Source organism: Asterias rubens, chromosome 6 (assembly GCF_902459465.1).
Source record: "Asterias rubens chromosome 6, eAstRub1.3, whole genome shotgun sequence".
NCBI classification, from domain to species: Eukaryota; Metazoa; Echinodermata; class Asteroidea; order Forcipulatida; family Asteriidae; genus Asterias; species Asterias rubens.
In genome coordinates this window covers 19,459,596-19,474,224 of record NC_047067.1, presented here as the reverse complement: position 1 = coordinate 19,474,224, position 14,629 = coordinate 19,459,596, and the positions used below count along the sequence as shown (strand labels likewise).

Below are 14,629 nucleotides of genomic sequence, written 5' to 3'. Positions count from 1 at the left end.
GAAGGTGACAATTTTAGCTCAATTGGTCGTAAAGTTGCGAGATAACTATGAAAGAAAAAACACCCTTGTCACACGAACCTGTGTGCTTTCAGATGCTTGATTTCGGGATCAATCAAATTCGTGGAAAATTACTTCTTTCTCGAAAACTACGTCACAATGTTTTATACCATCAACCTCTCCCCATTACTCGTTACCAAGTCAGGTTTTATGATCACTGCCTTAAAAGCTGAGAGCTACCGTGACCCTCATTTCTGCATAAAACATAATCTCAGACCTGAATGATGGTTCGTTATACAGGTCTCTTCAGTAATAGCTTGTATTAGTAATGCTTCAATGCATGTACAGCTGCATTCCGTCCTGCGAATCTCACCCCATAATTCAAGTTTACAAACTAATTTGAAGTTGGAAATGTCAATGTTATGTATTTTTCTCTGACAGTTATAAACGGACTGTATTATCTTGATTTGCCCGGTAGCCTGTCGCCATCGACAGGTGGTAACGGTGTAGTGTGGGCAAAACAGCAAATATACTTGGTCATCGCGCACGGTTGCTCGTGTATAATTGCTGTTCAGTTTCCGAGCAAACAAACCAATTATTAATTCTTCTTTGTAATACCGTAAATGTAAAATGTAGTTTTTGAAACTTTTCGGTTTTAAGTTTACTCCTAAGTCTATATAAATTGAGGTATTTACATAAAAGTATCTTGAGATGATTTAATTCCAAAATCACCTCAAATGCAGAGCGGTTATGTCCACCTAGTAAAAAATTAAACCGCAATTGGAATACACGAGTTTACCAATTAAATGATTGCACTTAAAGTCACCTGGAAGTGGTATTTTTTCAAAATAAAGCTTTTGTCACTAATATATGTGTTTTGATGAGTGGAATGCGAATAATCAGTTAACTAAGGTTTTAAAAAATCAGTTCTTATGTTATTTACAAATTTAAGAGTAGACCCTGACCCGAGAGGGCGCTGTTCGTGACGTCAATCGAGGCAGACTTTGCCTGTAATGCGTAGAGTAAACACAATTGCAAAGTACATGTACGGACCAAGTCGTGAGTTTGTACGTTTCAAAAAAAGATTTGTTGGTTTTTTTTCCGGCAATGCCGACCAGGTGTATTGCTGCTGAATGCAGAAAAACATTTTTTGAAACGTACCAACTCACGACTTGGACGTACATGTACTTTGCACGTGTGTTTACTGTACGCATTGCAGGCAAAGTCTGCCTCGATTGACGTCACAAAAGGGGTAGGCGGAGTCAGCCCCCCCAAACAACTTTATATATTTTTTAAACATATAAATCGTGACAAACAATTACTAAAAAAATTGTTTTATTGTTCGTAAGCATATACTCTTATGTTTGAAAGAAAAAAAAATTATATTTCCAGGTGACTTTAAATATAATAATCAGCAGACTCAAAAGCCACAGAACCTAATCTCAAGGAATAAATCTACCGTGTTCAAGAAAGCTAAGCTACCGTGTTAGAGACGATTTTGGCCCGTGGGTGCCGTCGGGTTGAATGGTATAGTCCATGGGTAGTCCAAGCTTTACGCATGTCATAGATCCCATATGTAACAGAACCCTGCCCATCGTATCATTACACGTAGCAAACAGGCACACACCAGCTCCTAGGGAACACTGCACTGGCATCGATCCTTCCATTTGATATATCACAGCCAAACTCGAGTTCCTTGCAGATTATAACCGCTACACGTTTTTTCGATAGTTTCTTATCTTCTATTTTAAACCGTGTTATTGATTGATCTAATTTCTGTTCCGAGACAGGGTCTCGATCCACAGGCTCCGTGTATCACTCGTTCCGGTTGGGGGTTTTAACCGAATGCTTCAAAAGGTGTCAACTAACACTTGATCTCAAACCGACCATCAATTGAGAGCAACAAACTAGGCCCAAACACTTCGGGTCAGAATTGACCCCGGGTTCGGGTACCAGTTGGAACCTGACCCATTTATGGGTCAAAGTGACCCGGAACCTGTATAAAAATTCATAATCGAACCCTATTCCTGTAAAAAAAAATATACCTCTGAAATGAAATAATATTCGAGACAACTGTATCTGAAAACCTTATCCAAATTTCAACGGCTGATTTCGGTTGTCACAACATAAATTATGGACAATGTGATTAACATGCTGAAAATCGGCATGGAATTTCTCCTGACTCCCAAGTATAAAGCCATATTTTGACAGGTGTGTTTTTTCATGCATCATGTTGCTTACACAAAACATGAACACTGTCAGTGAATGTTGTTTTTGTCAGCTCTGCCAAGCCTGTATAATACATTAATTTAATATGAAACCACTGTTTTGCAATCCCATTTGCATTTGTTTGTTTGATATTTTAGAATTGTTTTGGGCGTGTCATGGCCTAGCGGTTTCACAACACCGGATTCAAACTCGTGTGTTTCTGATGAGCAGAGTGTGAATACGAGTCCCAGTCGTGACACCTGAGTCCATAAGCAAGACACTTAACCATGATGCTTTGTCCTTCGGATGGGACGTAAAGCCGTTGGTCCCGTGTGATGTGTAATGCTCGTAAAATTTTACCGTGCACTTAATCGAAAAGAGAAGGGGTTCGCCCCGTTGTTCCTGGTTTGATTGGCTGCATATTGCTTAGGTAGGAGTGGGTCTCATAACTCAAACTCATTCCAGGAAAATACTGTATGTTAAAGTGCCCGTTGAGCGTCACTGAGTGACGCAGTGTGCGCTATATAAGAAACATCTATAGTTTGGAGAAAACTCCACAGGATTTTGCATAATTCATGAGATGTGATTTTGAGATTTTCATCATACTGGAAGTCCACGTCAAAGCTGTGAGTTTTGTTTGCCTTTCGCTACACAACTGTGGCAGGTGTGACTATAAATTCATTGTATATCTGTGACTGGGATCAGACTGTAATGAGTGATGGGTTGGACAACTCGTCTTTCTGTATCTTCTCAGATTAAATGGGACCCGTGCCCGGAGAAACAGTTTTAAGATTTGGCGCCTACCCTGGCTTTCACATCTATCTATCTATGAAACTTGTCAAAGCCTGTACAGCATCTGGACAAGGTGAGAAGTCAATGCAAAAATTCCAGTGTTAGTTGTGGGAGGAAAACCCCAATAGGATTTCTTAAGGGAAAACCCAAGCAGTCGGGTAGGAACTGAAAAACCCAATCCACATAGTGCTCAAAGAGTCCCACCCCAGGGGTGGGAGGCGAGGCAAGACACCAACCTGACTCCCCTATCTCTGAACCAATGTCCTCATCAACCTGTCAACTGGGAAGGGGCGGGGGGGGGGGGGGTGACGTCCCCGGCTTTATCCATAAGGTTACAGAATATCATTGGGTACCATGTACATCTATTACAGTACACGTACATGGCGTTTTATATGTTTACATGTATGTCTATGGAGAATTTGACTGCGAAATCATTGCGAGATCAATGGTACATCATTACGTGACCGTCGCGATCTTGACGCTCAAGGCCAATTTCTAGCGTAATTCGCGAGCCTCGAAGTGTGACGTCAGATATTCAGGTTTAGGGGAAGGGGTGTACTGCACCCCATAAATTTCAGTAAGTCTTTCACAATGGTGCTACTCTACCACAGAAAACCTTATGTTTATCAGATCTTAATTATGTATGGCATTTTATTAGCAAGTATAATTTATAGGAAACTGATAAGATAGGGTCTGTATGAGCTATTAAAGGTTATGAGAGCAAAGGTTAACTAAGGACCACTAGGCTTCATAACCTGGCATCCCCAACGTGTTTTTGTTCTAAACTGGCTACATTTTCATCGGTCGAACTCTAAACTTCGTCTTCAGAAATGCTTTAAAGGCACTGGACACTATTGGTTTTCAAAGACCAGTCTTCTCACTTGGTGTATTCCAACATATGCTGTGAAATGACAAACCTGTGAAAATATGGCTCCATTGGTCATTTAAGTTGCAAGAAAATAATTTGTTGCATGCACACAAAATAATGTGTGTACTTTCAGATGCCTGAGAAGCGCTTCAGGCCTGAAGTCTTTTACAGATTCAAATAATTTAGTAAGAAATTACTTCTTTCTCAAAAACTACGTTACTTCAGAGGGAGCCATTTCTCACAATGTTTTATACTACCAACAGCTATCCATTACTCGTTACCAAGGAAAGTATTTGTGCTAATATATATTTTGAGTAATAACCGAACGTGTCCAGTGCCTTTATACAAACTCGACCCATCTGCTACTGCTTACAATAACAACATCAAACCCTCACATTAAAATGGACATAATATCGATATTTTTCTTCCCACGGGGTTGAGGTTGTATTAGCAAATACAAATGATGCTGGATATTATTTCTTATAAAACATGATCATTGAACCCTCCCCTATAAAAACATTGCTAAGCAACCAGGCATCTTGTCTATATGAATGTTTGGTGCCATGGTAACAGGTTCACTGGTCATAATGATTTTGTATGGTGCCTAAAGCGTCAAAGGTCGCACACACTTTGGAATATCAAATTTTGTCTGGTTGAATAGATCAATTAAACTCACATGATGAGGAAGTACTTATAAAAAGGACTTATCTAATCAAAATTTTACAATTTGTCTTCTCTACGAATGGTTTGGTGTACAATGAAATTTAAAACAATACTTTAATTAAATTCTGGAAATACATGCTTGGAAGAGTACAACAGCCTCGTAGCCTAAGTTGGGCTTCTGTTTAAAAACGTGTAGTGGAGTTTCTGATTTTCAGATCACCTAAAACATCTCAATGCATGGGTTATGTGGTAGCCGATTTGAAGCACTTGGCTTTCGGTCTACATAATAAAACGTTCGAACGGTTCTAAAAACGGAATACCATCCATTAAAGAGACCCGTAGATGGAAGTATATAATAACGTGTAGTTGGAGGTTTCTGATTTCCAGACCGAAAACAACCCATCTCGATATGGGTTGTACGTGGAAGCCGATTTAAAGCACTTGGCTTTCGGTTTAATGGACCGAATGGAAGATTGCGCCTACTTGACTGAAGTCATCGTATAGATATTGGATTTTTAAATTGAATTCTCAGAGTCTGGGCTATCCAAACACAAGGCTTCGTCCGGTCAGAACTTTACTTGAGTCATAATAAGGAGAAATCAGTTACAAGGCAAACTGAACAGCTCTTTAACATTTCGATAGGCAATTGACTGTGTGGGTCATGAGGTTACAGTTCCAAAAGCCAATGTTATATACTTTCCCTTAAAACTCCTAAGATTTTTACGCAGCTGGAATTAAGACGCTCAATGTCTGCACTAAACACTGTCTAACATTTTAATAGGCAATTAGAAATCGATCTCGAGTTTGACCTCTATGTGACCTCCATTGACGTAGGCCTATGACATTGAACACTCAAGAATTAAAATTGCATCAAATAAATTACAAGGATTAAAGGCATTGGACACTATTGGTAATTACTCAAAATAATTGTTAGCATAAAACTTACTTGGTAACGAGTAATGGGGAGCTGTAAAACATTGCGAGAAACGGCTTTCTCTGAAGTAACGTAGTTTGCGAGAAAGAAATAACTTCCACTTAAATGCTTGAATTTGATATCGAGACCTCAGAATTAGATTTGGGGTCCCGAAAACAAGCATCAAGTTTAGCTTAAATGAAAAAGATACCACAGACAATGTTACGTTGAATTGTATAACTATGCTTTTATCCGTCTGGTCTATACCAATACCCGAATGAAGGCATCATGCCAGACACTAGTCTCCCCATGAGATATTAACAGATATTGGAAAAAGGTCAAGAAGCTTTTGAACTAGAAGCTAATCATATTGTGACAAATAGAATTAGTATTGGGTTACAGCGTGATCCACAAGATGTCTTGATCAATCAATATAACCCACATTTGTTACGTGCATGGAATGCTAATCTAGATATCCAGTATATTACAGATATTTATTGAGTCTATGAAGTCATTAAAGTTTAAGCAGTCCATTGCTTCCTGGAGGTGATTTCACCAAACTCCTCCTATGTTAAGATTAATCTTTTGGACACTATTGGTAATTGTCAAAGACCAGTCTTCTCACTTGCTGTATCTAAACATATGCATAAAATAGCAAATTTGAGCTCAATTGGTCGTCGAAGTTGCGAGATATGAATGAAATAAAAAACACCCTTGCCACACGAAGTTGTGTGCTTTCAGATGCTTGATTTCGAGACCTCAAATTCTAAACTTGAGGTCTCGAAATCAAATTTGTGGAAAATTACTTCTTTCTCGAAAACTACGTCACTTCAGAGGGAGCTGTTTCTCACAATGTCTTATACTATCAACCTCTCTCCATTACTTGTTACCAAGTAAGGTTTTATGCCAATAATGGTTTTGCGTAATTACCAATAGTGTCCACTGCCTTTAAATCGAGTTCCGTAACCGTAGACGTTAGGATGCATTGAACCCAATCCAAAGTTAGGACGAGTTGCCCGTCCTCACTCTAGATATGATTTATCCTAGCGTTTCGTAAAATCGGCTGCTGGTTCCTGATGCCTTATCCTCTTCAACATACTGCTACTCGAACAGAAAAACTACAATAAAGCCAAATTTGTAACCTGCAGTTTTACACAGCAAATTTCACACAATTTGAAACTTCTGTAGGGCATAGCAGCACATAAATTCGACAGTCCTGTAACTATAGACTACACTCAACAAGATGATATACTTATTATTATAATTTTTATTTTTAACTCCATCTTCAGACACAAAATACAGAATCATGTAATTTAAAAAAAAAAATATATATATATATATATATACATAGGGCTAGATAGCTCAGTTGGTAGAGCGCCGGCACGTTAAACCGGAGGTCGTTGGTTCAAATCCCGCTCTAGTCAATTTTTCTTTGTTCAATCCAAAAATCATTTAAAAATGTTCCCAGTCAGTTTCCCTTGTGGTTTATTATTTGATATCTGATATAAAAAGTCGCATCCCCTTAAGGTGATCCCCTGTCTGCCGTTTCCCAGGTTGTATCGTTACCCGGGTGTGATCCCTGGCTACACGGCAGTTTGCGGTTTCATGGCTTCTGACAGGCACCCCCGAACAAAGATATTGACAAAATTGGGAGACCACCAACATAGGGCTAGATAGCTCAGTTGGTAGAGCGCCGGCACGTTAAACCGGAGGTCGTTGGTTCAAATCCCGCTCTAGTCAATTTTTCTTTGTTCAATCCAAAAATCATTTAAAAATGTTCCCAGTCAGTTTCCCTTGTGGTTTATTATTTGATATCTGATATAAAAAGTCGCATCCCCTTAAGGTGATCCCCTGTCTGCCGCTTCCCAGGTTGTATCGTTACCCGGGTGTGATCCCTGGCTACACGGCAGTTTGCGGTTTCATGGCTTCTGACAGGCACCCCCGAACAAAGATATTGACAAAATTGGGAGACCACCAACATAGGGCTAGATAGCTCAGTTGGTAGAGCGCCGGCACGTTAAACCGGAGGTCGTTGGTTCAAATCCCGCTCTAGTCAATTTTTCTTTGTTCAATCCAAAAATCATTTAAAAATGTTCCCAGTCAGTTTCCCTTGTGGTTTATTATTTGATATATATATATATATATATATACATATCTGCCGCTTCCCAGGTTGTATCGTTACCCGGGTGTGATCCCTGGCTACACGGCAGTTTGCGGTTTAATGGCTTCTGACAGGCACCCCCGAACAAAGATATTGACAAAATTGGGAGACCACCAACATAGGGCTAGATAGCTCAGTTGGTAGAGCGCCGGCACGTTAAACCGGAGGTCGTTGGTTCAAATCTTGCTCTAGTCAATTTTTCTTTGTTCAATCCTAAATCATTTAAAAATGTACCCAGTCAGTTTCCCTTGTGGTTTACTATTTGATATAGAATATATATATATATATATATATATATAATGAATAGGGTAAATCCTTAGCTTTCGATCCAATCCGGACCTTCTTCAGAGGCATAAAACAAGTACAAACTATATATATATAAAATGAGCTCCTGACAGCTCACTGACGAGTCTCCCTGGCAGACAACAAAAAACACTCATAAAAAACTTGAAGATTATTTGACGAAGACACCGTTTGTTTTTATCGAATAATTGCTCCATCCGAGAGGTGAACGTGCACAAACTTCCTGACGAAAGGTCGTGTGCCCGGTACGAAAGAATGATATGACGAAAGGCAAGGGAGTTGGTGTGTGTGCATAAAGCAACATTTATGTAATGGGTAGGTATACACTTTTTGTTACAAAGACATCAAATGATATTGAATAACTCTTTGCAGATCTTGAGTTCCACAAACAGAGCGCTTTATATTCGTCGTTTACACAACAATTGTTAATTGATAAACTAAAACAAATTGAGATAGCTGCCATATCAATGGTTTCAAATGTCTGGATTACCCCGGTCTTTAGAATTTCCCTATGGAGTCCTTTTACTTCTCTTTTTGTTTTCTCTTTTTTTTTTTTTTTTTTTGGGGGGGGAGGTCCTTTGTCTCCAGGTACCGAATAGTATGAGCACCCATGCCCCGCCCCTACCACCACCCCTGAGCGTGTGCACATGATACACGCTATGTCGCTACATAAACACACGAGAACCATCGCATACTCTCAAGCAGTGTAACCTCGTGGCACCGATCAGTATTCAAATTTACACGTGACTGGATAAAGTGGACGAGTTATAACTGCTTGAGACGTACATTGCTTTGACCGTACCAAAAAAAGCATTTGACCGTACCAAAAAGCCAAGTGTCTCCCCACATCATCAACAGGAAAACCTAGTCACGTAAGCATCGTGGTTTCATGGTAACGTTCTGCATTTTGTAAAGAGTTAAAGGCACTGGCAGCTTTTGGTTAATATATACTCACTATAATTGTCATGCATATTAAACACCAAGTGAGAGTTTTTGACAATTGCAAAACTGTACAGTACCTTTAATACAATTACATGTATTCTCTGTATAGTTTCAAACATTTTAAATTCATCCCCGACAACTTAAAGGCAATTAACCAGACACTTTTTTTAATTACTAAAAATAATTATGAGCATAAGAACTTACCTGGTATTGGGCAATGGGTTTATAGTATAAAACATTTTGAGAAACGGCTCCCTCTACCCTGAAGTAACGCAGTTTTTAAGAAAGAGGTAATTTCTCACCCAAATGCACTTCAGGCCTGAAACTCTTTTGGGGCATCTGAAACCACACACAAATTTTGTGCAACAATGGCGTTTTTTCTCTCTCATTGTTCTTTTGCAACTTCGATGACAGATTGAGTCTAAATTTTCACAGATTTGTTATTAATTATGCATACGTTGGGGTACACCATGTGAGGATACTGGTTTTTGACAGTTAACAAAGTCGGTTTCACCAAATTTTTCCTAAATTAGGATCAATATGACTTAAATAAGTTGAACAAGTTCCATACGTATCCATACGTTATGATGCATTTATTCCACCCTAAGTTAGGACGATTTACGCTGCCTAACTCGAAGTAGGATTAATCTAAGCGTTTCGTGAAATCGGCGACTGCCAGTGCCTTTAAAGCAAACCTAGCCACATAAGCATCGGGGTTTCATGGTTTTTTGAAACGAATTAAGCGAACGTAAGCTCTCTTGATCTGACGCATGGATCTGGAAAAAGAAAATTGCATTCTTCAGAGCGAGTTGATTTACTATTCAACTGTAAGATTGTGCAACTAAATGACAATGACTGATGTTCTTAAGGCCAAAATGAATCTGGCGTTATGCAGAAAGAGATAATAAGGCTTTGAACATTGTAATAGACTGAGATCTTGAGGTTTAAGTGCTTTTTTCTTTACTTGTTCGAACCTGAAAAACCAACCTTTCACATTTCGATGTATGTAACAATTATATGTAATACAACAAAGGAACTGGAACAGTTTAACAACTGTCTCCCTTTTCTCTTATTCAACGGTAGACTAAATCCCAAGAGTGTGGCTGACAGCGCGGTGCATGACGTAGTCATGTCTTAAAATACTGATGGGGAATTCTGAAGACATCATCTTTACAGTCAAGACAGTACACGGAACCCCTTCTTGGGCATTCACTCTATCCACAAGCAAGCAATCTTCAAGAATAAAGCAAAAGGCTTATACACAGAAAGCTTTTCAATCCATGTTACTTTGTATAGTACTTAATGTATGTTTTGAGTCGCAGCAAATGGTTACAAAAATTAACGTCACAGTACTTGTCATGCCATCCTACCGACTGCGCAGTATTTTGTCTTTCTGGAATATGATTTTATTTTCATCAATGTAATATTTAGTTCCCTACACAAAAGACAGAATCAAATACGACAAATTTATGGTGTAGTGTATTTATCTTTTAAAATTGTTTTTATGACACATTAAGGCCTGAGGCCACTTCAAGGTGTGGTCTACAGTTCCTTTTTTTTACGAGATGCCGTTGCCACCTACTCCTAGGGCTGAAACAGGGTTACCCCTTTTACAGTCCATACGGGTGTAGGCTTGGGTATCATCAGTCCGAAGCCGGCCTAGCCGGTAGAGCAGAAAGTATTATTATATAAGGAAAGAGTAAACATGACCAATGATATTGATGTAAAGACGAGAAAGGCAAATTCTAAACCTGAACATCCTAAACCTGAGCATGAAGATCGGATATCGCTTGCTTTCCAGCTTACAACACGGAATGCACAACATATCGCTGTCTGGGAAAATTGCCCCTACATTAAAACGCAGTCTTGTCCCCTACCACGATGTTTTGTTTCGTTTTATTCAATATGCAACAATGAACACAAAATACTACACATCCCAGAGTAAGTGTCCAACAAAATTAAACAAGAAAACAATCTAAAGGGCAATTTTAAACGAGAAAACTCAAGAAAAAAAAAAAAAACGAAAACGAGGACAACAAAAAGACGAAGGACTTGACAGTGACCATACCTGAACGCTAGATATGACGTTTTTAACAATATAAGTACTTGTTAGCTCTGTCTTTACTGTCTTTTTAAATTGTTTGTCATGTATACCATGCATGTGATTTGGCTTTTATTCAAAACCGTGACCTGAGTTGTGTGTACATTCTTTTATCGATTGTTTTTAATGAATAAAGAATGATTACATAATGCATTCACCAATCTTGATAAAAAGAAATGCAGCAGAAATGATTTTGTCGGTTGCACGGATGCCAGCATGCCAACGATGTGTTGCTATCTTCAATAAATTTGATGAATGCGTTCACTAATCATTTAGGTTTTGTTAATGAAGCCGAAGGCATGTCATTATAGAAATGGCCTTGGAACTCTGTATAAAAAAACCCATAACATTATGGACTCTCAACACCTCGCGTGATCGACTGACTAGTTTATAAACTGTCACAAAGTCAAAGCCTCTAAAACACATCGTACTATGGTTTTGGTTTTAAAAGTGGTTGGTTTTTATCCTCACACCGATGTGTGTTAGCACTTTATATACTCACCCTTGCAATCCTAGAGCAGTGTCATAATAACAAATAATAATTAACAAGCCTTATAAAGCGCATTTTACAGGAATTTTTTCCCTAACTACACCACCAAGGATGCCCGGTAATTAGAGACAGTTTTAATTCTATGTTTTAGCATCTATGAAATGGTTGGACTAGTATACCCTTGATTGTTTTTCCACCATGCCGAGCCTGGCCTCTTTGTTCAGGGATTTCAGAAGGCAAAACATAACCCTTTTTTTATTTCTCTTGGGGCGACAGGAATCCATCATGCGGAACAAGCTTTCTGCAATCTTGATACTCACATTGGGGTTTGAGTGGTCTAATTGGATGAGCAACCTTGTAACTAAACCCTTTAAAGGGATATTTTACCACTGTGTGTACAACCCGGGAATTAAAGGTTGATGGAAATATCTCTGAAAAACTAACCTTTTGTATTTTTTTTTTTCAATTCAATTCATATGGTTTGATAGTTGACTCTAATTTTCTGAGGCATAAAACTAATGTACATCAAAATATGCATAGCTTCAAAATTACATTAGTTCTGCGGCGTATGTTCTAGGGTTCTATAGGGCTTTACTGCACTATCTGTGATCAGGCAGCTATCGCAGTTGAAAAGATTATTTCTTAGGAAGGCCCATATAGTACAATCACACACTCAGGTCTAACAATATGTCTAGGTTTTTAATGTAGTAGATAATACGGCATTGTCATTACATAAAGTGCTTTATTAATCCTACCTTAATACATTAGTGCGATAGGCTAGACTATTGTTTTCCAAAGTCTAGTTTGGAGTTCGTTTGTACTCCTTAACTCTCAGAGGAAACACGTGTACTGTAGCTGTCTCAGTTAATCACTAATGTGTTTTACTCTCAATTGTTTTAATTTAGCACATCCTTTAAGATGTATTGTACATCATTTCAAAAGATCGAACTGAAACGTATTGCTCCCCAGTTTGTTGATAGTTTTGTAATTATGTTATTTATTGAAATACATGTAATAATCCAACATAAATAAAATAAAAACCTAGAAACAAATTTTGTTTTACCTAAATATTGGGACACCCCAAACGGACATTTCAATTAAAGGTATAATACAAGCCAAATGATATACACACGTTTTAGAGTGGATCATTATAAGCCACAAGGAAAACTGACTGATGGATAAATTTTAAATGATATTGGGGTTGGACAAAAAAATAATACCGGATGGACTCGAACCAACGACCTCCGGATTACCGTGTCGGCGTCCTACCAACCGAGCTATCTAGCCCTATTAATACATTCCAAGTTATAGAAAATAAAAATGGAACTAACTTTTACTGCATCTCAAGTAGGCCTACACGTGCTGACTCTCTGCGTGCTTATTTTTAAAAAAATTTTACCCGTCCCCAGAGGGCTATGTTGTAAAGTATAATTACTGACCAACAGGTTCGGGTGATTACTGACAATCGAATTAAAATAAGAGTCAGTAGTTCAACGCCCTAAAATTGTACTCATCACAAACAAATTTTAGTAATTAGTTTCCATTTCTGACATAACAATTAAAATAAATGCAATTACATAATTACACTGAGTTGACTCGTTTGTAAAGAGAAGGTATACGTTTGGTAATCACTCTTAAAGTAGTAGCAATTTAAAAACTATTGGTTAGAAGCCTACAGCAGCTTTCGAACGCTCTTTCCAATGGCTCTATTTCATAGAGCTGCTAAGCACGCAAATTTGCTTAGCATAACATTTCTTCCTTCACAGGATAACCAACCAAATTCCATCTGTTGCATATTGCTTGTAACTGTGTTCAGCTGTTGTTTGCTTATATCCAGAAAATCACGTGGAAATTTGCTTGGTAATCCTGTTTTTATCAAAGACAAAAATATCAAGCTAAGCAAATGTTTGTGCTTAGAAGCTCTATGAAATTATTGGGCCACTAAATCTCCTTTGCCCCAAATGAAGGAATGGGTTCTTCGAGATAGAGATACATTAGGGTTTGGATCTCATTTTGCACAAAGGTCAGCAAAGAACTTTTCACCGATAGCGACAATACTAGATAATATTGATTTTTGTTAGACAAAATAGGGGCAAGCAATTTAAGACAGCAAAACCACCAGATGGAACCATGTGTAAAGGCTTTACTATTGGGTGAGAACCGCAAACTTTAAAACAATTTCAAGTTATTCCATTACTGAATCATTAAAATGAAAATTAAAATGCTAATACATTTAACGCACCTTTTTCAGACTGAAGCGAGCCAACGCAGCGATAATTTATAACCGACCAAATGTTCAATTCAACAGAACTATGAATACTAACAGGCATTAAACAACTAGGTTAAAAGAGACAGAAACAACTGAAGAGGTGCCCATATTTAGGTCAAGTATTTATAAAGATGTATAAAGGGACCTCAATAAAGGCACTTGACATTATTTTTGGTAACTACTCAAAATAATTTGTAGCAAACGAACTTACTTGGTGTATCGAGCAATTGCTCCCTCTGAATGAAGTAAAACGTTGTTTTTGAGAAAGAGGTAGTTTTTCACTCAACATTAAAAGACTCCGTGCCTGAAGCCTTTCACTATGCATATCTGAAAGCACACCAATTTGGGCAACAAGGGCATCTTTTTTTTTCATTGTTGTCTTGCAACTTCGATGAACAATTGAGTCTAAATTTTCTCTCATTTGTTATGTTATGCTTATGTATTGGATACTAGGTGAGAATACGGGTTTCAACATGTAAAGAAACATCATACTTACCGAACTCTGCTGGTAGATCTGACCACGATGGCTGGAATTGTTGACATCACCATAGTACGCTAGGACTTCGATCTAAGAGGAAAAGTGAATCGAATAAAACAGGTCAATATTCCATTATTCGAGATTGACTGACATGGATGATAATAATAATAGTGATTATACGTTTATCAACAAACATTAAGTTGAGTGAGATACATTTTAACATATTATTGCAAATAAACATAGCACACACGTGATTACTTTTCAATATCAGGACATTTTGGTTGTAAAGGCCTATTTGGTACCTACTCAAAATATTATTATAAAACTGACTTGGTAACGAGCAACGAAGAACCGTTGATGAAAACATTGTGAGAAACGACATTGTACGTAACATATCTTCTGAGAGAGAGAGAGGTAATTTCTCACTTAAATAATATGAATCTG

The 14,629-nt window shown here is 38.1% G+C and overlaps 1 protein-coding gene across 2 annotated transcripts in view; it reads right to left on the bottom strand.

Moving 5' to 3' along the window:
• Window positions 1–14,277, bottom strand: part of LOC117291634 (O-acyltransferase WSD-like) — a 31,500-nt gene extending 17,223 nt beyond the window's left edge. For both annotated transcript variants that reach the window (XM_033773470.1, XM_033773471.1), the window contains exon 1: window positions 14,204–14,277. The gene's annotated coding sequence lies outside the window, so the exon portion shown is untranslated. The remainder of the gene's footprint in view (window positions 1–14,203) is intronic.
• Between the last annotated feature and the right edge of the window lie 352 nt (window positions 14,278–14,629).